Genomic DNA, 23,965 nt, shown 5'->3' on the forward strand with positions numbered 1-23,965 from the left:
ATCAAGCACAGGAGAGGAGAGAGAACCAGGAGGAGGCCGGGGGTCGCACTGTCTTGCTGTCAGTTTGGGGTGTCCCTCTTACTAGTCCTGAAGAAACTAACCCTTCGCACCTGTCCATAGTATGGCCTTCTGTTGGGGCACCCAAGGGATTCACACAGCGACGCTCTTGTGTGCCCCATCAGGAAGACTTCTCCAGGGTGGGCCACAGGCGAGATGCATGACCTGAAGCCTCCCCTGGGACCAGTTCTTGCTCTTTTCTCACATGAGAGGGTGCTCTGAATCTCTTGAGTTAGGAAAAAGCACACATCCATGCGACAGCATTTGAGGTTTAAGGTGCTTTGCGGATAGCCTGCCCAAGCTGCAACTGAGAATCCCCTTGGGACCTCTGATCCCCTGTGGTAAGTCTCAGCCACAGAACAATTTGTCCAGCTCAAGCCCTCTTCGGGCCTCTCAAAACCGGACGGAATCATTCCAGAGTTGCAGAGGGAAGCCAGACGCCGTGGCTTCCACACTGACCCCGAGATGACAATTCCTTATTTCCATTTTCAGCAATGTAGAGGGGATCTGCTTCCCTTTTCTGAGACTCCTGACACAGGCAGACAACCAAAAAACCAGGACAAGACAGCCACACACCTAAAAAAAAAAAAAAAAAAAAAAAAAAAAAAAAAAAAAAAAATCGGACCACAGCAGGGGGGCCTCAGAGCTGCAGCTGCAGAGGGGCCCCAGCCTGATTGTGACCTTATCCTTGTAAACCAGGCTGTGCCCTGGACCACTCACACACAAGACCCATGCACGTGCTGACTGGAGGCAGGGGTGTGTGGGTGTCACCAACTGCCAGGACAGATGAACCCAGACACCCTGGTGGGCATGGCACAGCTGACATGTCACCAGGGGCTGGTTGGGGCTTCAGTAGAACAGGGTTTTGATATGTGAAATGCACCAACATCCCTTCCTTTCTAGAAGCTGTTATGTCCAGAGAGTGCATGTTCTAAGTGTCCCAACTATGGGATAAGAGAATTCTCAGATCATAGATGTGAGCAACTGACTCCTTCTAAATGGTCACAGCTCACCTACTCCTACATTTCTAGCTCATTTCCTCTTTCACACTAGTTTTTGAAATTTCGATCTATTTTTATTATAAAAAAGAGTATATTCCTACTAAAGACAATCCGGGTAATGTCTACGAACACACCCAGGGTATACTGCTAAAGCAGTGGCTCTCAACCAGGATCTCTTCAGGGGTCAAATGACCCTTTCACAGGGGTTACCTAAGACCATTGGAAAACACAGCTGTTTACATTATGTTTCATAACAGTAGCAAAATCACAGTTATGAAGTAGCAACAAAAATAATTTTATGGTTGGGGGTCACCGCACAACACGAGGAACTGTATTACAAGGTCACAGCATCAGGAAGGTGGAGAACCACTGTTCTAAAGTGATGTGCTTTATATTTATATAACTGTTTGCATGCATTTCAACATCCTGGGGACATAGCTATTGTTCAACAGGAGGCATTCCCTGTGGGGGCAGGACAGCCTGTCACCACAGACAAATGACACAGGATCCTCTGACCTTGTGACTCCCTGTGCCAGCACCTCAGTGGCTAAGAATTATTTAACCTATTGTTTTTTTCCCCCCAAGTTGGTGGAAATTTCCCACCATTCATGCCTATTCTTTTTACTTCCTCAAACTGGAAGACAGGAAAGAAAAAATTTCATCCCTGGAAGGTCTCTCCTACTTAATTTCCCTACTTTGATGTTTCTAATGTTTTCTTTTCCCAGTCCTCACATCATCCACGTCCATCTGGAAATCGTTTCTCACAACACTCCGGTATCGATTTAGAAACAAACAGCGCGGTGGCGTGTTCTTGGTCCCGCCACCGCTAATAGTAGTATTTCTTTGGGTAGACAACCCACTGACAGTAACTCTTGCAAAACAGAAAAACCACAAATTCAAAGCATCTAAACCATAAATGCAAACACAGCAGACAGACTCCTTAAGAGAATGAGAGGCAGGACTAGAGAGCTTGAGTTTCCACAGGCATCTCTAGCGTCTTCAGAGAGTGAAAAGTCCCACAGGCTGGGGAGATGGCTCAGCAGGTAAGGAGCTTGCTGGGCAAGAATGAGGATCAGAGTTCAGATCCCCAGCACCCGGGTGAATGCCAGATAGACACAGCAGCCCACCTGCAGTCCCAACAGAGGGGACGCAGTTAGTGGACTGGGGGATGGGCGGGAGCAGCAGGAAATGAGCTAGCTAGACTAGCCAAATCGGTAAGCTCTGGGCTCAAATAAGAGACTAGAAGGTAAGGGGTGATGGAGGAAGACTCCCAAAGTCTTCTTATGCACGTGTCTATGTACACCCACACATACAAGTGCTCTCACACATTGAGCATGCATACACATACACACACACAAACACAATAAATAGTAAAAAGAAAAATAGATTCAGAATATTATTTGCAGATCAAAATAAAGTGGTTTCAGACAACCACAACATCTGAATTTAACAAGAAAAGAGAAGATGAGCTTGTGCGTGAGAAGGCGGCGAGGATCTTCCTTCTTGGCTCAGAGTGGCAAAGAGAGAGCAAGAGGTTAGTGTTAGCGACAGAAATGACACCCCCCCACCCCCACCCCCCCACCCCCCACCCCCGCTTAATGCCCGTATTTTCTCTGAACGCCTCTGCATCTGTGATTCATATAGCAATTGCCAACACAAGCCAGACTTGATCTCTAGATGTAGTGTTTCAATTACAGAGAAGCGTAAGCAACTGGCAAGCGTGTGAAATTTATTGCACTATCTCCTTGCCTTCCATCTTTTATTTTTTATTTAAGAAAGGGGGGGGGGCGGGGGGGGGTGGGGAGAATAGTAGCAGTGAGTAAAACTGTGAGTCTCAGTCCAGGGAGAACTGAAAGGGCTTGAAGGACGTGTGCATGACCACGGTTCCTCCCTCTAATGTGCCGGCTTGACCTGAGTGCTTACAGCGAGCGACGACGGCTGGAGGGACCACTTCGGAGCGTTAGCGCGGCACTCACGGAGCCCTCCCACCGAAGACAGGCTGTTACCGCCAGTGAGTGGCTGACAGGGACGGAAATGCGGCCTCTGAGACTGAGTGAGTCCCCCAAGGACACACGGCTGCTGAGAGATGGCAGCTGATGCTAGGTTATTGATTTTTCAGGTCTATGGTTGAACCCCGTAACCAGACACCTCCAACGATACGGACAACCAAATAAAATGCCGACCCCCAAGAAGTCCGTTTCTTACCCTGGAAAGGGGAAGGGAAGCAAACTAGAGGTCAGGAGCCAGACTGACATTTCTAAAAGCCAGAACTCAACCGACCCCGGTTCACACCCCGCACTCCCTCTGTGACTACTTTCACTTTTTCCCAACATTAGATCGAGTCCGAGTTACTGTTCCGATGTTCTGAAGAGACACCATGACCACGGCAAACTGACGGAAGAGACAACTTAACTGAGGGCTTGCTTACAGTTTCGGAAGGTTAATCCATTATCTACATAGCAGGGAGCGTGGTGGCAGGCAGGCAGGTATGGTGCTGGAGCAGCAGCTGAGAGCTACATCCTGATCCACAGGCAGCAGGCAGTGAGGAAGAGACTGAGGCTGGCGTGGAATTTTGAAACCTCAAAGACCATTCCCAGTGACACACCTCCTCCAACGAGGCCACACCTCCTCCAACAAAGGCTACACTTCCTAATCCTTCCCAAACAGCTCCACTCCCAGGTGACTAAGCGTTCAAATATATGAGCCTGGGAGGGCCATTCTCAATCAAACCACCACAGGTCCCATCAACAAGCCTCAGACCCTCATATACCCACTTCCAGCTTCAAATTCTCAACTGCGTCCATTCAATGACCAATTCTTGTCAATGTCTAACAGCCTGTCAAACTTAACATCCAAACTTGGCCAATGACTTGCCCTCCCAGAAACTCCTGCAACCCCAGCAGCTTTCCTATCCAGGATGACGGCAACAGGGGCCTGCAGAGATGGCTTTGTGGCTAAGAGCACCTGTTGAACAAGCATACGGATATGGATCTGTATCCCAGCACCCATATAAAAAACAAAGGCACAGCAGCACACACTTGTAACCCCAGTGCTGAGGAGCAGAGACAGGGGGACCCTGGAGGCTCTCTGGCCAGCTACTCTCCCTAAGATAGCAAGCTCCTGATTCAAGGAGAGACCCTGCCTCACAAAATGAGGTGGATTAGTTAGACAGCACAGGCTAGACTCGCTGGGGGCAAGGAGGAGGAGGAGGAGGAGGAGTCCTCACAGTTGGGTGGAAAGGGATGGGAGGGTGGAGAGGGAGTGGATATGTTCAAAATAAATTGTATAAATTCTCAAGGAATTCATAAAAATAGAACAAGGTAAATAAAATAAAAAAGAACGAGGTAAAGTAATTCCAGTGTTCACTTCTGGTCTCTATACGTGCCCACATGGGTGAGCACGCGTGCACACACACACACACACACACACACACACGCACGCGCACACACACACACACACACACACACACACACACACACACACACACACACACAAAGAGAGGTTGGGGGGGAGCAGCAGCATTCTTCCCAGCGGCTCAAGCCAAGTCATTCATCCTTGTCTGCTCTCTTCCTCTTACACTGGTTTCTTTCATGTTCCTTCCCTGAAAGGGCAGTTTATGAGGGTGCCTCCCGAGATTCTTTAACCTGGCTAGCACCTCAGTGCACTCGGTAAGACGGCACGTGCCCGCGACTCCCCAGGAGACCTTTATAACTGCAGCTGTGTGAGCCATACCCATCACGGTCCTGTCCAGCCCCCCGCCCAGAACTATTCACCTTCCACTTTATTTTCTGTGCTATTTGATAAGTCCTTCTTAGCTCAAAGTGCTTTATGACTCTAAATTAAATAACTCATGTAATCCTCATAACTCTAGGAGGTTCTATTAGTATCCCTTTACAGAGATAAGGAAAATGAGGTACGCAGAGGTTAAATAACTTATTAGGAAATTCAGAATTGAACAGTCCAGCCAGAGGCTGTTAACCATCTCACCATGTTCCAACCATGCCACATATTCCCCACCCCCACCCCCATAAATTTTCTTCCTCTAAGTAGAAACACATATGCAATAAATTAACCCAAACACTCTTACCTGGCTCTCTTACAGCCAGGACCCACCTTTGCAAAGGACCTAGCTTGATGGGTACACATGCTGTGTCTTGTTCGCAGGGGGAAAAAAAAATGCAACCAAATGACAGAGGATCAAAGCCCCTGGTCCTGGGGCCACTGCCGAGACCGCCCAAGCTACCCAGATTAGAGGCTAATACATGATGTTAAATGATTCTTCAGAACTGTATCTCCGAGGCCTGCTCAGGCACGGGGAACTTAAAACCCACCAACAGCAGAGCCTGTGAATGCCAGGGCCCTGAGTGTGATGGGTGGCACCGATAGGGGAGTCCCTAACACTATGCTAGGGGCTGGCAAGCTGCTAGAGCCAACATTGCTCACTCATGCCAAGGAGACGGATGAGTGAGTGGCGGTCAGACGCGCCGTAGGTACTCAAACAGATTGCCTCCTCCTTCTCAAACGGCTCCCTTTACGGAGGTTAGTTTGTAACCCAAACACTCGGGAAGTGGAGATAGGAGAAGGGAGACAGAGAAGTGTGCTTCGACTGCACTGCTCACTGTGTGAACTGATGGTGCAAAAATAAGGACCGCTCCCTCCCACGGGGCTCTTCACGGGTGTGCAAGTGTGGACACACGGTCCACGGATACTTTGGACTGTGTACAGCTTCCAAACCTAAGGGATTAAAGGAGGTGGATTCAAAGCCCAGCTCCCCTCCCACCTCTGGCAAATTTTAACCCCAGGCCCTGTCTCAGCTGCAAAATGAGACCCTCACTGCCTCCAGGGGCAGAAAATGGAAGACACTGCAGTGCAGAGGACCTGGCACCTAGGAAAACTCGATGAGTGAGGGTTATCGGCAGGGACTTTGATCATCTCAATGACAATGTAAATTTTTCACACTCTTTGGCAGTTCAACATCCAAATGGGGAAATGCAGAAATAAGAAAAATATTAATACTTGATGTTTGGCAAGAGTGGAGAGATAAAGTGAGCTACAGTTCTGATAACCCTGGGTTCATAAAAACAGTTCATATGTAAACCATGCATCACCCAATCCACTGTCTGGCTAGTCTCAGCCCACCCAGTTAATCAAAGCCTTATAGGTCTTCGTTTCCAAAGTGCCAATCAAGAAAGATGACAGACTCAGTTCTTAAGCAAACAGTGAAATCAAATCTGTTCTTAATTAAAGCACCTCACTTTTTAAAGCAATTATGGGCTGGGGGAAATGGCTCGGTGGATAACAGTAGTTGCCTTGCAAGCACGAAGACCCAAGTTCAAATCCCCAGAACCCATGGAAAGGCCCGATGCAAAGCACAGGTGTCTATTATAATCTCAGCACGGGGAGATGGGAGGTGGAGACAGGTGACAAATCATTGGAAGCTAGAAGGCCATCTAGTCTGGTATATGTGGGAGAAAGTCAAGAGCCCCTGTCTCAAAAACAGTGGAGGGTGAGGAATGGCACCTGAGGTCATCCCTGACCCGCCCCTGCCCACTCACACTGTGGTACACATGCATCCATATTTACATACAGAGGCAGACACACCAGGAAGAAGAAGAGGAAGAAGAAGAGGGGAAGGGGAAGAGGAGGAGGAAGAAGGGGAGGAGGAGGGAGCACCAGCAATAAGACCAATTCAATACCTTCAAAAGGCAGGTAATAGAGGACTGTATCAAGCTGGTAATGGTTTGATATCTCACTCCCAAGTTCAAGCAGACTGAAAGCACTCACTGACAGACTCACTACCCTGGTTGACATTTGGTTGAAAGAACTCAATGCCATTTTATTCAGACAGTGTATTTGCACAGACCCAAAGTACAAAAAAAAGGCACTTTCTTTCAACAAAAGCCATGGTTAAGCCTGAAAGAAAAGGGTGCAATTATCTAAATTTAAAACTAATGAGCTCTAGGCATTAGCAGTCGAAGACCTCTGTGGTGTATAATGCTAGCTGGTGAAATCCTAGCTAGATGGCCAGTCCCCTAAGTCCTTAGTGTCACAATCCTTGTGATGATCTGGGGAGCAACTTAAGCTAGACACCAGCTCATGTCAGGAGAGGTAGGTCAGTTGACATGGAAGTGCCAAGGGGTTCCTGAATGACTTTGAACCTCCCATTTGACCTTTAACTCATCTCAGAAGTAGAGAGGGACTGATTGCCTGCCAGATGACAGCGTTTATGGTAGGGCTAGGCTTTATTTATAAAGAGGTTTGACATCCTTAGCTCCCAAGGGCTTTCCTATTAATAAAACGAGCATGTTAAGAAGGTCACATCAGAGTCCCACGCTATTCATCTACTAATGAATAATATTCATTGGTTAGGAGGTTATGCAAATGTGTATGTGCATGAGCATTCATATTAGATGGGCAGAGGGCAGCTAAGCAAGGAAGACAAGCCATTAGCTCCAATTTCCCTGCTTTCTGTCGACTCTCTCATCGCAGACAAAGCATCTTGTCAGGGAGCTTGACGTAAGTCACCAAGGCTGACCCACAGTTCACAGTGGTTCATTCTCTATGAAACCAGTGTTTTTGCCTTTATAAAATCCTACTTCTACATCCCTCCCAGAGCACCTGCTCCTGCATAGACCTACACAGCTAGGGCTCTGAATTCCTAGCGCTCAGTACCCTCTTAGTTATTTGCCCACTCACTGTTGGTGGTCTCACCATTAACTGAGAATAATAATAATTCATGCAAATATTATGCCCTTTCTCTCCCAGAATAGAGGCTGTGTCAGAAGACACGGATTCCCTGTAACTTCCTCTAGAGTTTTGTACCCAGAAGGATGGTCAATGTCATCATGTGAGCCACCTTCCAAAGGCTATTCTAGACCATCACAAACATCAGAATCATTGACCATCATCTGATCAGTGATGCCACTGGAGGTGACAAGTCCCCGTTAGTATGGGGTCAGCTGGGGCACACGGTGGACGAAACATCAAAGGCCTTGAGTTTTCAGTTCTTCCCTCTTATCTGTTCTGTATCACTCTATAGAATTTAGATATTAATAATATGTTATAATTAATCATTATAATTACAATACTAGTATTTTTATGTTCATTATGGCATTTCAGAAAGACAACAATAATACTGTAAATCTACTTCCTACAACTGTTCATATAAGGACTGGGTGTTAGGTATCTGAAGATTTGACATATTTCTTGATAATCAAGTTGCCAGATAAATGTGATCTAATGGGAGAATCACACTTTCTAAATCTGCTCAGCATTTTAATCCTTCCTGTCTAGTGTCTCTTGTGGTTCTCACTCTTAAGGCCAGGGTTTTGTTTATGGCATCTTTTGAAACTTGGAAGTTTCCTGGAAACCTAAGGTGAAGGGAAATGTTCTAATGCCTCCTAAAGTTGACCAAGGGAATGGTGCTTTGAAGCCCAGTGTGAAGGAGGAGAGGAAATTACCTGCTTTTCAGAATTACCTGGAAAGGGAAACAGATGGTCTCAGGCCTCCTGAACAAGAATTACAGTTCTGAGGGCTGGAGAAATGGCTCGGTGGTTAAGAGCACTGGCTGCTCGTCTAGAGGACCTGGGTTCAACTCCCAGCACCCACATGGCAGCTCACCCCTGACTGTAACTCCAGTTCCAGGGTTTCTACACCCTCACACAGACATACATGCAGGCAAAACACCAAGGAACATAAAATAAAAATAAATTATATATAAATATATAAAGTTGGGTGGCAATGGTGCATGTCTTTAATACCAGCACTTGGAAGGTAGAGGCAGGTAGATCTCTAAGTCAGGCCAGCCTGGTCTACGGACTGAGTTCTAGGACAGTCAGGGCTACACAGAAAACCCTGTCTCAAAGAAACAAATAATAATAATAATAATAATAATAATAATAATAACAGTTCTTACCTTCAGAGGAACCCAGAATCCTGGGAGATTTGCCTATTTCAAATACATACCTGTAATTGTGTGATTATCTATCAAATCTCAGGCCTTTTCAAATGCCACTCTGTTTTAACTTTGGCTCACTATATTTCTTATTTTATAAAAACAATATACACTGCTTCTAGAATGTTCTACGCATATCCCATTGCGCCATTTTATGCTCCTCACCTTGAGACACATCTTCTAGGCTGCTAGCCGGTACTCAAAACTTTGAGACTAAAAATATTTCATGGGTTAACAGGCTGCATATTAGGGTGCTGTGGAATATTAGTTGAAGATGTGTTTCATTTGTTTCTGCTGTGGAACATTTGTTTAATGATGCAAAGATGTGTTGCATTCTTTTCTGTTGCATTTGTTTAACTCTGTGAAGCTGTGTGACTGTGCCTGACTAGCACACCTGATTGGTCTAATAAAGAGCTGAACAGCCAGTGACAAGGCAAGAAAAAGAATGGGCAGGACTGGCAGGCAGAGAGAAAAAATAGAGGGAGAAGAATGTGGGAAGGGAAATGGAAAAAAAAAGACGGGGGAGGAGAACTCCAGGGGCCAGCCACGCAGCTACACAGCAAGCCACAGAGTAAGAGTAAAGAAAAGTATACAGAAAGGTAAAAGCCCAGAGGCAAAGGTAGATGGGATCATTTAAGTTAAGAAAAACTGGCTAGAAACAAGCCAAGCTAAGGCCGTGCATTCATAAGAAAGAATAATTCTCCCTGTGTTTACTTGGGAGCTGGGTGGCAGGACCCCCAAAGAGTAAAGAATAAAAAAACAACAGCATTAGGGTGGGCACACAGAAGCTATCTGGCTCTTAGATGGAGGTCACCCTTCTGTTATGTCTGAAATTGAGAAAGAGAAAGAAAAGAAACTCTTGTTTCATTTCCTGTACAAACCAACATGTTTTCTCTTTAACAACCATTTTTCAAACACTCTGTCATTGCAAGAGTGATGAGTCAGCGTTGAGGGAATTGTTGGGACTTGTTCCTCCTATGACAACAAGCCAAATAGTTTTGGGTTGGTTGCTCTTGGATTCTCAAGGGATTATTTATCTGGGGGTGAAGATGGGCTGCAATTTGCAATGACCACACCGTACAGATGTTTAGTCATGAAGGTGACCTCAAATGAGACAAGCAATTTCTTGGTCTGACTATACTAAAATTCAGCCAAAAGTCCACCCAGTGGGCAAGCTTCAGAAGAAGTTAGACCGGAATGACCAAAGAGTGTGAGGGACTAAGATTGGACTATGTGGACAGGCCAGGAAGAGAGAGGGCTGGAGCCAGATGAAAGGGTGTGTGCTCAATGACAGGATGGAGAGGCTGGGCAGAACTACAAAGGGGTGGGACAAAGCAACCCTTGTATGCTTCTAGAATCTCCAACTCTGAGCTGCTTTGCATTTTCTCACTAGGAGAATAGCAATGTGACATTTAATAGAAACCTGGCTGGGCAAGGTAGTCCACACCTATAACCTCAGTACTTGGGAAGCTGAGGCAGGAGGATTGCTGAGAGTTCCAGGCCAGCCAGGGCTACATAATAAAGCTCTGTTAAAAAAAAATTTTTTTTTTGATCAAGCAAGCAAGTAGTTAATAAGAACTGGAGGTTCAAGGACTCCTACAAACCCTGATGCTCATGACCTGGGGCAGCCTAGGGTAGAACCATTGCCTCAAGAATGCTAGAACTTTTCATAGGTCTTCCCTTTCAGGTCTTTCCCTCAACTACATCTTAATTTCTGCCTTTAGCAGTTTTCAATGTGAGGCTTCTGGGCCAGCAGCACCAGCATCTTCAGAAGGCAGGAAAGCTTACTCTCAGGTCTGACCCCGGACTGATTGACTCAGAAACTCTGGGGTGGGGCTGGGGGCAGAGCCAGCAGTCTGTTGACTGGAGTCTTCCAAGGGATGTGGATGCAGCTAAAGTTTGAGAACCGTGTTTTTAGATGATATCGCAAGATAACCTCAAGATGGGAGAGCATGCGCATTGTAGAAGACTCGTGAAAAAGACGAGCCCCTCAAGTCTCAGATGAGTAATTTTCTAGTCCTGGTATTTTGAGACACATGAAAGGGACTTGAGGTGGTTGGGTGGGCTCAGGACCTCACCATCTCTTGCTTTGAATCTCACCAATTTCTAACGTCTTTCCACAGTGCTACTGAAGATTTGGGTTTGTCCTGAAAAATCTGACCTCGTCGTTAAACCCCAACTTAAAGGGAGCTGGGAGAGATGGCCCAGGAGGTAAAAATGCTTGCTCCCCAAGTGTGAGGACCTGAGTTCAAGCGTCCAGCAACCATGTAAAAATCCTCATAAACCTGTAATCCTCAGTGGTGTGGGGGACAGAGACAGGAGAATTGTAGGGGCCTGCTGAATCACCAGCCTGGCTCCAGGTGCAATGAGAGACCCTATCTCAAGAGAATGAGGAGGAGAGGGTAGAATCAGATCCCCCAAATCCTCCTTTGGTTTCTATGTGCACAAATGGGTGCACACATACACATGGGCACATACACCACCCACCTACACACACCTGCCTTCGGAGGCTGCATCGTGCTTATAAGATAAAGTCCCAAGTGTCTGGTCCACAACCCCAAATCCTTCATTATCTGCCTCTGGTAACTTCCCTGACCTTGTTCTCTTCCACAGCCATGTCTCCCTATCTGCAGGAAGCTTATACTGTCTCTGACATCCACGCCTGACCATGTCACTGGCCTCGGTCAACAGCATGGGGCTGTGGGGATGGCCACCTCTCACTTCCCAGCAAACTTGAAGTGTAACAGTGCTGTGCCATCTTTTTTGTCTGTTTTGTTTTCCAGACAGGGTTTCTCTGTGTAGTTTTGGTGCCTGTCCTGGATCTCGCTCTGTAGACCTGGCTGGCCTGGAACTCACAGAGATCCACCTGCCTCGGCCTCCCGAGTGCTGGGATTAAAGGTGTGCGCCACCACCGCCCCTTGTGTTGTGCCATCTTATGTCTTTCCCTTTGCCATAAATGAAGCCAATATTGTCCTTGGGCGAGGCTGGTTTGTTTTTGCCCTTAAGTTAATGTGAGGCTCTAAAAGAAGACACACGAGGACCCACCTGGATATGCAGCATCAGTGAGCAAGAAGCTTGAGTGACCGGAGAGCGACGGCATTTGGGGACACTTGTTATTAGCCCAAGCTGATGACAGCAACACTTGTCACCTTCCTGCTCTGCTTGCAGGGCCTTCTCCCCTCTGTTCTACCGTGCTTTTGATGACTTCACCTCAGCTGCCCATTCTATCCTTAGCTCCAGCGGTTACCTCTCAACCTGGCCTTTATCTCTAGATGGTCACCCTCACTTTTAGAACCTCCTATACATGCCACAGACCTGTACCTGTGTCCTGGGAGCTGTGTTATGGGCTTGCCATCTAATAGCATTATTAATATTATTATTATTACTTATCATACCGTCTCTTCACTGTTTAACAAAACATTACCACTCACGAGGAGACTGGCTCAGAGAATCAAAGCAAAGCGCCCAAGTTTCCCAGCCACAGTGAGAGCCAGGGCTCACACCAGGTGGGAGTCTGGCTTTGAATCCAGCAATCTGCCCTGTGCCGCATACCTCTGTCCCTCCCCAGCTGCAAGCTTTCTGATCCTCCCACTCAACTGGGAAGGAGAAGTCTTATAGCAACAACAGCTGAAAGCCACACTAATCTCAAACTCGCAAGATTTGCAGCCTAGAAATGTACCCTGGGCACTGAGAAGACACTCACTTTTTCTGTATGGTGTATTTATCCTAAGGTAGACGAAGCACTGGGAACCACAGGAAAACAGGGCTAGTCTGTCTGACCTTTCCCCTCCCAGGTCCAGGCTGCAGGGGTGGGGTGGTATGACAAGATAGGCAGATGGCCACTGAGAACACAGAGGTCTTTAAGGGTTTGTTCCAGAGGAGGAGGCAGGAGAAGGCTTACAACTCCAACAAGTGATACACGTGATATCTTAGGTTTAGAAACACAAATAAGCATGTAGTCAAGTGTCTATTTGATTTCCAGATTAAACAGCAAAGGGGCGGGGTGGATACAGTGGCAAAGAACCAAACTGGACCACCTGAGTCATATTCCATCAACTGCATAAAGTCAGAAACACAAATGTCGGTTTTCTGTCAGCTGCTGGCATTTTGTTTATAAGGTTGAGAATTTAATTTGTGTTTCTGCTTCTCTCTCACACTTTTAAAAAGACTAAAAATCATAAAACACTAAAAAAATTGTTCATCACCCCAATCAGTCAGAGAGAGAGAGAGAGAGAGAGAGAGAGAGAGAGAATTTAACAAAGTACTATGATTTCTTTTCGAAAAACATTCACAGGGTTACAAAGCGTTGATTACTAATTCAAATTCATTTATCTCTCCCATCCTTTCCTGGTAGGATATATTTATTACCTTTAAACGATACCATCAGTAACATTAACATTTTTCTCCTTGGAGAGAAAGCTGCTAAATGCTCCAAATGGCTGTTGGGCCAGTTTGGACAGGTCTGATTTACTCTTAAAACAATCATCCACTTCACAATAAATAGTAAGAGCCAGCGTTTATTGAATGCTTGGTGCTATGTTTGACATTTTTCAGACACTTGGCTCATATAATTTTCCAAACAACGAATGCAATCAGTATTGTCACTTTATAGATAAGGAGAGCAAAAAGCCTGAAGGAGACAGAGGGAGTGAGAGAAAGGCAGGCAGGGGCAGTAGCTGCACAAAACCAGAGTTAATGATTCACTTACAGCCCTCAGGCAGCTCCTTTCAGCAGAGTCTGTATGGGAACACACACACACACACACACACACACACACACACACACACACACACACACACACACACACACACACACCCCTTCTTCATCGCAGGGAGAGGCCAATGTCCAGCAAATCTTCCCCCCCTTTCCTCTGCCTGCCCCCCTCCCATCTCCAACTCTCCATCCCGACGACAGGCGGTGTCCAGCAAATTGCTTGGCAACGCGCGCAGGAAACTCCATCCAAAGCCCGGGGTCCAGGCGGCCCCTGGGCGCTGTCCAGCGGGCAGAGAGCCTGAGGGGCCAGGCTGGGGTCCTGTCTCAGAATACCCCGAAACTGGGGCGCAACGCCAAGGCCGGGATTTCCAGCGGGGGTGGGGCGAGGCACCGTCTCCAAGGACACCTGTTGTCGCCTCCCCACTCAGGACAACGAAGCCACCCTGGCCGACTTGGATCTCAGGGGAAGGCACTGGCTGGCAAGAAGTGCTGTGATGAGTGTGGGGGGGGGGTCACGAGAGTCTCCCCAGGAACACCCCGCGGAGGTCGCTTTGCCTCATCCCTCCTAATCGGAGGGCCCCCTGCAGCTGGCGGTACGGTGGCGCTCCGCGTCGGCTCGGTACGCGGTGCTCAGGGATGCACGGCGCTAGGACCTCGCGGCCGGCGCCCCCCGCCGTCCACCTGCGGCGCCTAGGTCGCTCCCCCCCGGCCCCGGGTGTACTCACCGGCGTCGCGGTGAGCAGAGTCCCGGCGTCGGCGCGGACGTCCGCGCCACCACCCGCTCCCCAGCCCAGCCTCCGTCCCGCCGCCGCTTCAGCAGAGCTCCCTCCGGGTCGCCGCGCCACCACTGCCCGCTCGCGACTCTGGGCTCGCAGGGCGCCCGCCGGCCCTGGGCGCAGCTCCCGCCGCTCCTGATTGGTCGCGGCTTGTGCGAGAGCCGCGCTCTGATTGGACAGGAGGAGTGGGATGGGCGGAGTCACCCCCTAGAGCCTCGCTGCCCTGGCCTTGGTCCCTACCTCACCTAGGGCCAGCAGGACTCTGAAACCTGCTCGGATTCCCCTCTGCACCCAACGGGGTTGGCAAAGCAAGCAGCTGGGGAAAGGAACCGTGTGCTAGGGATCATTATGGAGTCCAGCTACTCCCCCGGCGCGCTGGTGGTTGTGAACCTCCACCATGCTGGGAAAGGTGCTCTTCTGGCCTCTCTCATGCAAGCCACTTGGACTTTACATTTATTTTTCCGCACTTTTTAAACTGTAGAGTGTAGGGCTTAGGACAGATGTTTATAAATGGTAGGTGTCAAACAGCGTTTGTGAATTCAAGCACACAATCTGTGTATGGTCCCTACCTACCAGAGCTCACCAAGGGAAGCGATTATGTCGGAGAGCCCAATACCGTCAATACATTAAGAACACTGAGCTAGGAACTACTGCCCAGGAAAAGGGCAAGATGGGCTGATGTCACCGACAAAGAACTTAATATCTAGCTGGAGAGATGAGTCTGATTCATAACATAATAATTACCCTAACATTAACATGGTGTATATTAGTTGGCAGGCATTATTCCAAGAACTTTATACACACTTTTATAATCCAGAAATTCAGGAAAAGTCTGCCATAAAGACATCTATATGTGCGTGAGCCTCAGGGGTAGAGCACAGATGCTCTGGAGACGACAAACTTTCATCTGAAAGACAGCAGCAGACCCTAATCCCTGCGGGGAGAAGAGGGGACAATAACTGTTCGCATCATGCATCTCTTCCCTCGTAGTTCTTTAACCCTGTCACCGTTCCCACCTACCTGTTCTGGATCTTTCTAAAAAATAAAAAGAAGCGGTGTAAATCCGCATGCCACTCTTACATCTGCTCTGCCACCCAGATGGGCAATGGGTAAAAGCAGCTCCATTTTCTGTCGTTTATATTAATGAACAAGTAAACAACACACCATATGCGATCATTTTTCTACGAGCATTTCTCTCCTTCTGTGCTTTTAGGCTCACAGAACCCTTAAGAAGTGTGGCTGGCAGAAAAGTGCTTCAAAGATACCAGCCGGGATCCAGCTTGACCTATGCCCTAAACAGTGAATGCATCCATCCCAGGTCAAGCTTAAGAGCAGCACAGTCTGTGGGAGAAAATTACCTCCATTTTCTGTCGCTTATATTCATGGACAAACCACGGATCCCTTTATATTAGAAAAGCAGACTGGGCATGGGTTGAGCCTCACTTGCTTGGAAAATGAGGTAAAACAGGACAAAGACCAGGTAAAGAAAGTTCTTTCAGGGGCATCCCTCTTCATGTCTCAGAAACACAGGCACGCGGCATCTTGTGACTCCTGGCTGATCACTTTTCATGGCTGCGGCCTTGGCCACAGCAGAAGTCCCATTTGAATTGCTCATATGCTCACTTCAAAGGAGAAACGCTTGCTTCTGCCAGAGTCGGAGGCTGCCCCAAGATGATGTGTCAAACTACTCAATTCTGGCTGCTGTGAGCTAACCTCAGCCCACAAATAACAGGGAAAGAATCAAGACTGTGGAGTCGAGCTGTCTTGTGGGCGAGGTCGCTTATACATAGTTCTATACCCTGTCCCACCTAGGAAAACAAAACCAATTTACTTAGCTCTGACATTTCTTCTCTCCTGGCTGGCACTTAGCACTCAAGAGTGCACTAAAATATTCCTTCCTGAGTGAGGCCTTCACTAAGTCTCTCAGGCACACAGTAACAGTGCTCTATCCATCTGTTACAAATCATCTTCTGTAGCACAGATTCTAACTCCGGGTTTTTATTACTAAGACCAATTAGAATTCAAGCTACAGTTTTTAACTAGATTACATTGTTGCACAGCATAGTCCCACCGCCTAGCTTACTATCAGAATACAGTAGGCACAGCCTAAGTTACTATCAGAATAGAGTAGGCACAGCCTAACTTACTGTCAGAACACAGTAGGCACTCTGCAAACATGAATGAGACTAAAATTTCCAACAGGCTAATAAAGTGCTAACCACATCCTTATCCTAAATTTCAACAGGGTACCCTCCAGTTCCTGAATGAATGGATATTGACTTAAAGTTAGCATCCATTCAACCCAACTGTAAATGAGTAGTTCCTATATGTTGGACGCTCTTAAGTAAAGAGAAAAAAAATGATATCCTTATTGTATGTATGCAAGGTGAAGTGAGATTATATAGCTGATTTACAAAACAATGTGGTGGCTTCTCAAAAAATTAAGCTCAAAGTTGCAACACAACCCAGTAATTCCACTTACATAATCAAGAAAACTGGCTGGGCATGGTGGTGCATGCCTTGAACCCCACCACTTTGGAGAGAGAGGCAGTTGGACCACTGAGTTTGAGGCCAGCCTGCATAGCAAGTTCTAGGCCAGCCAGAGCTACATTTGGACCCTGTCCAAAAAAAAAAAAAGAAAAGAAAAAGAAAAAGAGAAAAGAAAACTGAAAACATATGTCTGCATAAAAATTTGTACAAGAATATTTATAGTATTGTTATCAATCATAGCTGAAAAGTACAACGCCACGATTCTCATCAATTGTTCATCAATAACATAGCAAATAGCCAGTGTAATGGAGTATTATTCAGCTACAAATGTTATGCTAAGTGAAAGAAATCAGACGCCAAAGGCTGCATTTCTATACAAAATCTACAATAGGCAAATCTGTAGAGACATTACAGAGAGCTGATTAGTGGGAGACGGGGAATGAAGAGTAATTGCTTAATGATGACCAGGTCTCCTCTGGGGTAAAAAAAAAAAAAAAAGTGTAAATAGAGAATGAATGTCTGCTGACTTGTGCAAACAAATCTATTGTTATTATACAGCATACATTCTGAGAATGCAGAAAGAAATGCTCTGAGGAAAACATTCATTCAATCCTAAAATGAAGGACCTACAAGTCCACTTCTCTAAGTGGAGGGACCTCAGTAGGCCTATGAAAGGAAGCTAAATATACCTCAGTTAGGCCTCATGTTCCCACCTCATCAGCCCAGAGAAATGATTTACTTCTTAGATCTGTGTTGTCTAATAGAATGGTCAATAAAAATGAAAATATTCTTTGTCTTTTTATCTTCTTCTTTGTGTGTATGTTATTTTGAGATAGATTATCACACAGCTTAGGCTGACCTTGAACTCACTGTGTAGACAAGGCTGGCTTTGAAGTCCTGATCTTCCTGTTTCCACCTCCCAAGTGTTGGGATTATACAGGCACACACCACCACAGCCAGCAAAATGTTTTGTTTTTTTTTTAATTTGAGATATTCAATAAAGTAGTCATTAGACGTGGTATCAGACTATGGTTAATTGTGACTTGAAATACTGAGTTTTAAGTTGTACTGAAGTGTGAATAGTTACATGTCGCTAATGACTACCAATTCAGCAGGGTAACCTGAGCTGGTTTAAAGAATTAGAACTATGTGTGGTGGTGCACGCCTTTAATGCCAGCTCTAGGGAGGCAGAGAGAGGTGAATCTCTGTGAGTCTGAGGCCAGTCTGATCTACATAGTGAATTCCAGCTCAGCCAGAGCAACATAGTGAGACTGTCAACAAACAAACAAAAACAAAATCCACATTACATCATCTTAGCTGTTAAGGCAATGGGAGAGTCTTTGTCTATGCCCGTAGCCTGGCTCAAGCCTGTACCCGCTAGAAACGCTTCAGTAGTATTTCGTTTTTCCTATCTCCCTTTGCAGCATCTTCATGAACATCAGACCACTGGGGGTTAGCTGGGTCTTTATGGAAAGTGCTTTCATTCACAAGTATTTATGAATTAGTCAATTTACGGAACATACTGACATAGGAAAGAATAACAATTTCAGGCAACTTTAACGTGCTGGCTTAGGTTGGCGAGCTGGCTTGGTAGTTAAGAGAGGGTACTGTTTTTAGATGTCTTGTGTTTCATGAGCAGCATCTGTATCAGGCAGCTCACAACTGCCTGCAACCTGAGCTCTAGGGGAACTGACACTTCTTGATTTCCTTGGGTACGTACACACTAATAAGTAATAAAAAAATTATTTTAAAGGACTGGTCTTGAAAGTTAAGGGGAAGGGAAGATTAAAGAAATCCCTTCAAAGGGTGTGGCCCTTTCCCTCCAATGCCCTCACTCAATGCTTTTCCAAGTGGAGAATTGTACTACCAAGGTACTAATGTTGGAGAGTCTTACAATTTGTAACATTACAGTTTTGGGGCCGGAGTCAGGGGGGTGGGGGTTGGGGGGCGGCGTGGCACCACCATAGCATGTATTCGTGGTGGTCAGAGAGTAATGTGCAGAAATTGGTTCTCCCCTTCCATCACTTGGTTCCTGGAGGTAGGACTCAAGCTGACAGGTTTGAGATCAAGTGTCTTTACACACTGAGGCATCTCACTGCCCTGAAGACTCTTTTAGACCATTTTTCCCTCACCTCAGGCCTTGCGACATTCCTAACTCCCTCAATCCATCTCTAAGCATACTTTCATTGAATTTGAAATCAATGGGATGGCATGAAATCATTTTCCAAGTGTTATTCTACAACATAGTATCCCTCCAAGGCAAGGCTGATTTGTTGCATAAATATTTATGGGGCTCCTGTATATTTTGTGTACGAACATCTCTAGGTGCGATAGAAAGAAAGAACGACTCATTGTCACTTAGATCCGGGCAAAGAGGAACCCAAAGAGCATTGAGTTAACAAACGTCAAGTGTTTAGGATGGTGCCTGGTATGTATCGATAGGAGTTATTAGATATCGTTATTTTAGATCATTTAAAGCTCACAATCAAGTTTGAGAGTTAGCGACTGAGGTCAGCAATAGAATGCCTGCCTAAGTGTATGTGAAACCCTGAGTTCCAGCCCATGTGGTGAAAAGAAATAAACTGATTAATGGGAAAATCAAATTTGTTCTTTAAAATCTCATATGGCTTTTATTTTAAGAAATCTGCATATTAGCGATCATAAACAAAATAAAAGAACAGAGCAGATTCGGGGTGGGGCTCAGTGGTTGAGCATTCGCCTAGGCTCTGGGTTTAATCTCCAGTACTTCAAAAAGAAAATAATAAATCAATATCTCCTCAAAAAGAGACTCACTTGTAGTGTTGCCATGGCCCAAAGTTCCTCTTTTTTTTTTTTTTTATCCATAAAAACAGAAAGTATTTTTCTTCTCCCTCAGCACCCAGGATTCATTTCCTCATAATCCCATCTCTCAAAACAAAAACCATCTCTCCTTTTTGTTCTCCTGTGTGTTTCCTGACATCTTCGATAAATGTTTCCTTGAGTAAAAGAGAGCGGGGAAATGATTTTTAGAACTCCTATAGTTTACAACTGCAAAACCAGAGTCCTCCATCCTATAAGAAAGGATTGACAGAGTAAATTGGAGAGATGGTGTCTCCATCACTAGTAGGAAAAAACAAAAAACAAAGGAAGAACAAATAAGCCGATCTTTAGCTAGAAAGAGCTCCAGGTGCCAATGCCAGGCCCTGGGATGCAGAGAGTTCACATAATAACTAGGACGACCCAGAGAGGACGCTGGATCCAGGACCCACCTCGGTGTGAATCCCTGTTCTGTGACTCCACAGCTGTTTCTACCAAGGCCCAAACATCTCTGAGCCTGTTTCTCACCTAAACGTAAGGGTTGTATCAATACTGCAGAGTAATTTTCATGATTAAATCAGACAGTTGTACAAATGCTTGGCACTTAAAAAACGCTTAATTGCTTGCTCAATAAGTAATAGGGGCTTTTATTTATTTATTTATTTTGGCTTTTTTTGGGGGGGGGTGTTTTGTTTTGGTCTTTGATCTTTGTTTTTTGTTTGTTTGTTTTTATTTGTTTGTTTGTTTTGAGACAGGGACTCTCTACGTAGTTCTGGCTGTCTTGGAACTCTCTATGTGGACCAGGCTGGCCTCAAACTTACAAAGATCCATCTGCCTCTGCCTCTCAAGTGTTGGGTTTAAAGGCATGCACCACCACTGCCCGGCTTGGGGGCTTTTATTTTTTAAGTTTCTTTGTTGGAAGAAGCGTCATTGTCATTAAAGGAATAGCATTGCTTACTGTCTTCCGATACTCACCATTATCAGCGACTCAGTCCCCAAATCATCACAGGGCTGTGTCCACACAGCTCCACCAATTCTCCATCCACAACTCAACTGCCAGCAGAAGCCCGGGAGGCAGGGGTTGGCAAACCCCAAGTCCAAACCCTTCATCTCTCCAGCTGGCAGAGAACCACCCTCCATTTGCACCTTCCACAGCCATTATCAGAAGCTACACCCTTTTATTGTTTTTTTTTTTTTTTTTTTTTTTTTTTTGTCTTAAAGATGGAGCAATCACACAATTTCAACAGGAAAAAAATCAAACCTGGAACCAGAGAGAGTGCTGACGGAGCAGTGAACTTTCTGATCCCCAATTCTGAGCAGCCGCGAGAAAAGACATTTGATGTTGGCAGAATGGGGGCTGAGCTGGACAAGAAACCGGGCCAGAACATGCTCATACAGGCTGGCCAACTAATCAAGTTGTGTTTCAGGATTGTAACAGTAACCATCCTGACAAAATAGGAGTCCATATCTACTAAGCACCCAGCAGGCACCACCAACCAAGACCATCCCAACAGTACAAGAGGAAAACTGTGTGCTAACTTTATCGCATCCACAAGGCCAAAGCATCTCAGAGAAGGCCAGTGTTTACCTGCCTCGCACCCCTTCTGTACCCCAGAATCTGTGTTCACCAGCTAGGCCAGTGCCCACAGAAGCCAAGCTTCTAAATCCGAAAGAGCATCAGACCCTCCAGAGACTCTTATTGGAGATGCTATATTCTGATTACCTAGTGAGTATGGGTATGGGGCCAGAAGTTCTGAGTTTCCAGCAAGCTTCCAAGGAATGCTGCTTGTCTAGGGACTTCAGTTGCAAAAGTTAGCCTGGAGGTGTCAGTCTCAGCTGCACATTAAAACGACCTGAGAGCTTTCAAAGTGTGCGTGGCTGCACTGTTCCTCTCTAGAGAGAACGGTTTTCTTGGTCCGAGGGTGCGGCTCCCACAGAATAGTTTCAAAGCTGTTCTGGTGAAGGAACAAGTAGCCTGCACGGAGAGTTCAGCTGTGGATGGGACCAAACATCTGCAGGCTTCCGAGGACACCCTGTGACCCTGTGCTCCCTTTTCCCAGCAGCCCAGGTCTCTGGGGCTAGCCTCCCGGGGAGGATGCCCTTGAAGGAGGCCTCTCTCCCAGCAAAACCCCAAGCCTGGAAGAGCCCCCAGCCACCACCTGTTTCCTTGAAATAGTTCGCAGCTGTGCTGGATGACCTCATCACTCTGGCTCTGCCATGGGCCAAGTTGATCTGGGAAGGCCTCTTCCCAAGTCTGGGCTCTCGCTAAGCACCAAGGAGCAGCGGGAGAACAGTCTCAGCTACAAGGTGAGGCTGAGCTTGGCTGGGACCCTCAGAAGGAGCACAGCCCCACCTTTAGTTCCCATGAGGGGCCTGTGGCTGGTCTGCATAGCTGTAGTCCTGAGTGACACTTTCTCCCATGCACATCCTCTCCACATACTTGGGAACCTGAAACCCCAAAGGGTTCTCCTCCTCCTCCAATGTATAAACAAACATTGAAGTACACAAATAAAAACGCAGAGTCCATTTCTTTTTCCCCTTCCCAGACGCAACCACCAGGGTCATCTGGGCTCAAGTCCTTCTCTGTGAATGTGGGTTCTACCCTCTCCCATGCATTTGTCGACCTGCATTACAAACAGCGGTGCATTGTGTCACGTTATTCTGAATGCTGTCTTGCTGACTCTGGCATCCTTCTCATGTAGTTACATACACTTATTATTTTAGCAGCTTTCAAGCTTGTCTGGAAATCAGAATCTCCTGGGGAACATTATTTAAAGTACAGAAGTTGACAGGTCTCAACTCAGACCTGCTGAACGAGAATTTCTCCTGGAGGAGTCTGGATAGTCTTTTTCTTTTCGATTCTCTTTCTAAGTATCCCAGGTGACTCTTAATATTCTTTACAATGGTTGCACACACTCCGTTTATGGATGTACTATTTCCCCTCAACCACCTCCCAGGGCTGGATATGGAGCCATGGTCTTGAATATGCCACACTGGTGTTCTACCAATGAGCAACCCCCATGCCTCACAGCCCTCTATACCGCCACTAACCACTTAACAATTTGTCCTAGGTTGGTGGACATTTAGGCTGTCCTAAAAGCCTTTTTATTATGCTGAAAGTATCATATAGGAGCCCATACACCGGTGTTCCTGTAGGTCAAGCCTCACTGAGTGGAGCTGCTGAATACAAGCCTTAGAGAATTGCTTTTCCACTCGGAAACACTTCTTGCATCATGGAACCTCACAGGGTGACAAGACCTTTTTTCTGGGGTGGTCATGAACCCAGAGCCTGCCCATGCTTCACCATGCTATGTGACTGTGCTATATGCTAAGCTCCAGGATAAAAATTTGTAAATTGTATAGTCAAGACTAGTTCATCTATTAGAAACATAATGTGAGCTACATAAATCATTTGAAATTTTCAGGAGCCACATTCATCATAACATATTTACTTAATCTCATATTTATTCAATCTTATATAAGACATCTCAGTATATATCCAAATACAAATTATTAAATTTTTTGCTAGGTGCTAATATTTACACATACCCCCATTTCTATGATGAAACCTGATACACTAGGGTTCTCTAAAGGAAAAGAACCAATAGACTGAATATATACATTAAAGGGAACGTATTTGGCTCACAGTACGCAGTCGGGGTAGTCCAACAACAGCTGTCTCCCACTGGACAGGCTGAGAATCTGGTAGTTGTTCGGTCCACCTGGTTGGATGTCTCAGCTGTCCCAATCTGGCCCTGAGGGCCTGGGATTCCTGGAGAGCTGCTGGTCCTCAGTCTCCACTGGAGCCCAGACGAGCTGGTTCTAAGATCAGCCGAGGGCCGCAGCAACTACAGGAAGGCAGGACGTGCTAGCTAGCAAGAGTGATGCCAAGCAGGCAAAAAGCAAAAGCTTCCTTCCTCCATGTCCGTTTATCCGGGCTGCCATCGGAAGGTGCTGCCCACGTTTAGCACTGGTCTTCCTGTTTCAAATAAACCTGATCAAGGAAATCATCCCTCACGGGAATGCCCAGTAGCTTGAGTTTTAGTTGATTGCTGGTCCGGTCAAGTTGACAATGTCGAGACCAGCCATCACACCTGATCACCAACATAGCAATGGTCGGTATTAGGAGGTGAGGTCTGGGGAGGCAAATGCCTGTGAGCAGGATTAATGCTTACCAA

At 46.3% G+C, this 23,965-nt stretch overlaps 1 protein-coding gene across 1 annotated transcript in view; it reads right to left on the bottom strand.

Annotated features, from left to right (window-relative positions):
• The window catches only part of Ston2 (stonin 2), a 160,105-nt gene extending 145,497 nt beyond the window's left edge, over positions 1-14,608 (bottom strand). Inside the window, exon 1 of the mRNA XM_052738699.1 lies at positions 14,451-14,608. The gene's annotated coding sequence lies outside the window, so the exon portion shown is untranslated. The remainder of the gene's footprint in view (positions 1-14,450) is intronic.
• Between the last annotated feature and the right edge of the window lie 9,357 nt (positions 14,609-23,965).

This window comes from Peromyscus californicus, unplaced genomic scaffold, assembly GCF_007827085.1.
Source record: "Peromyscus californicus insignis strain IS unplaced genomic scaffold, ASM782708v3 Scaffold_15__1_contigs__length_86483966, whole genome shotgun sequence".
In the NCBI taxonomy this organism is placed as follows: domain Eukaryota; kingdom Metazoa; phylum Chordata; class Mammalia; order Rodentia; family Cricetidae; genus Peromyscus; species Peromyscus californicus.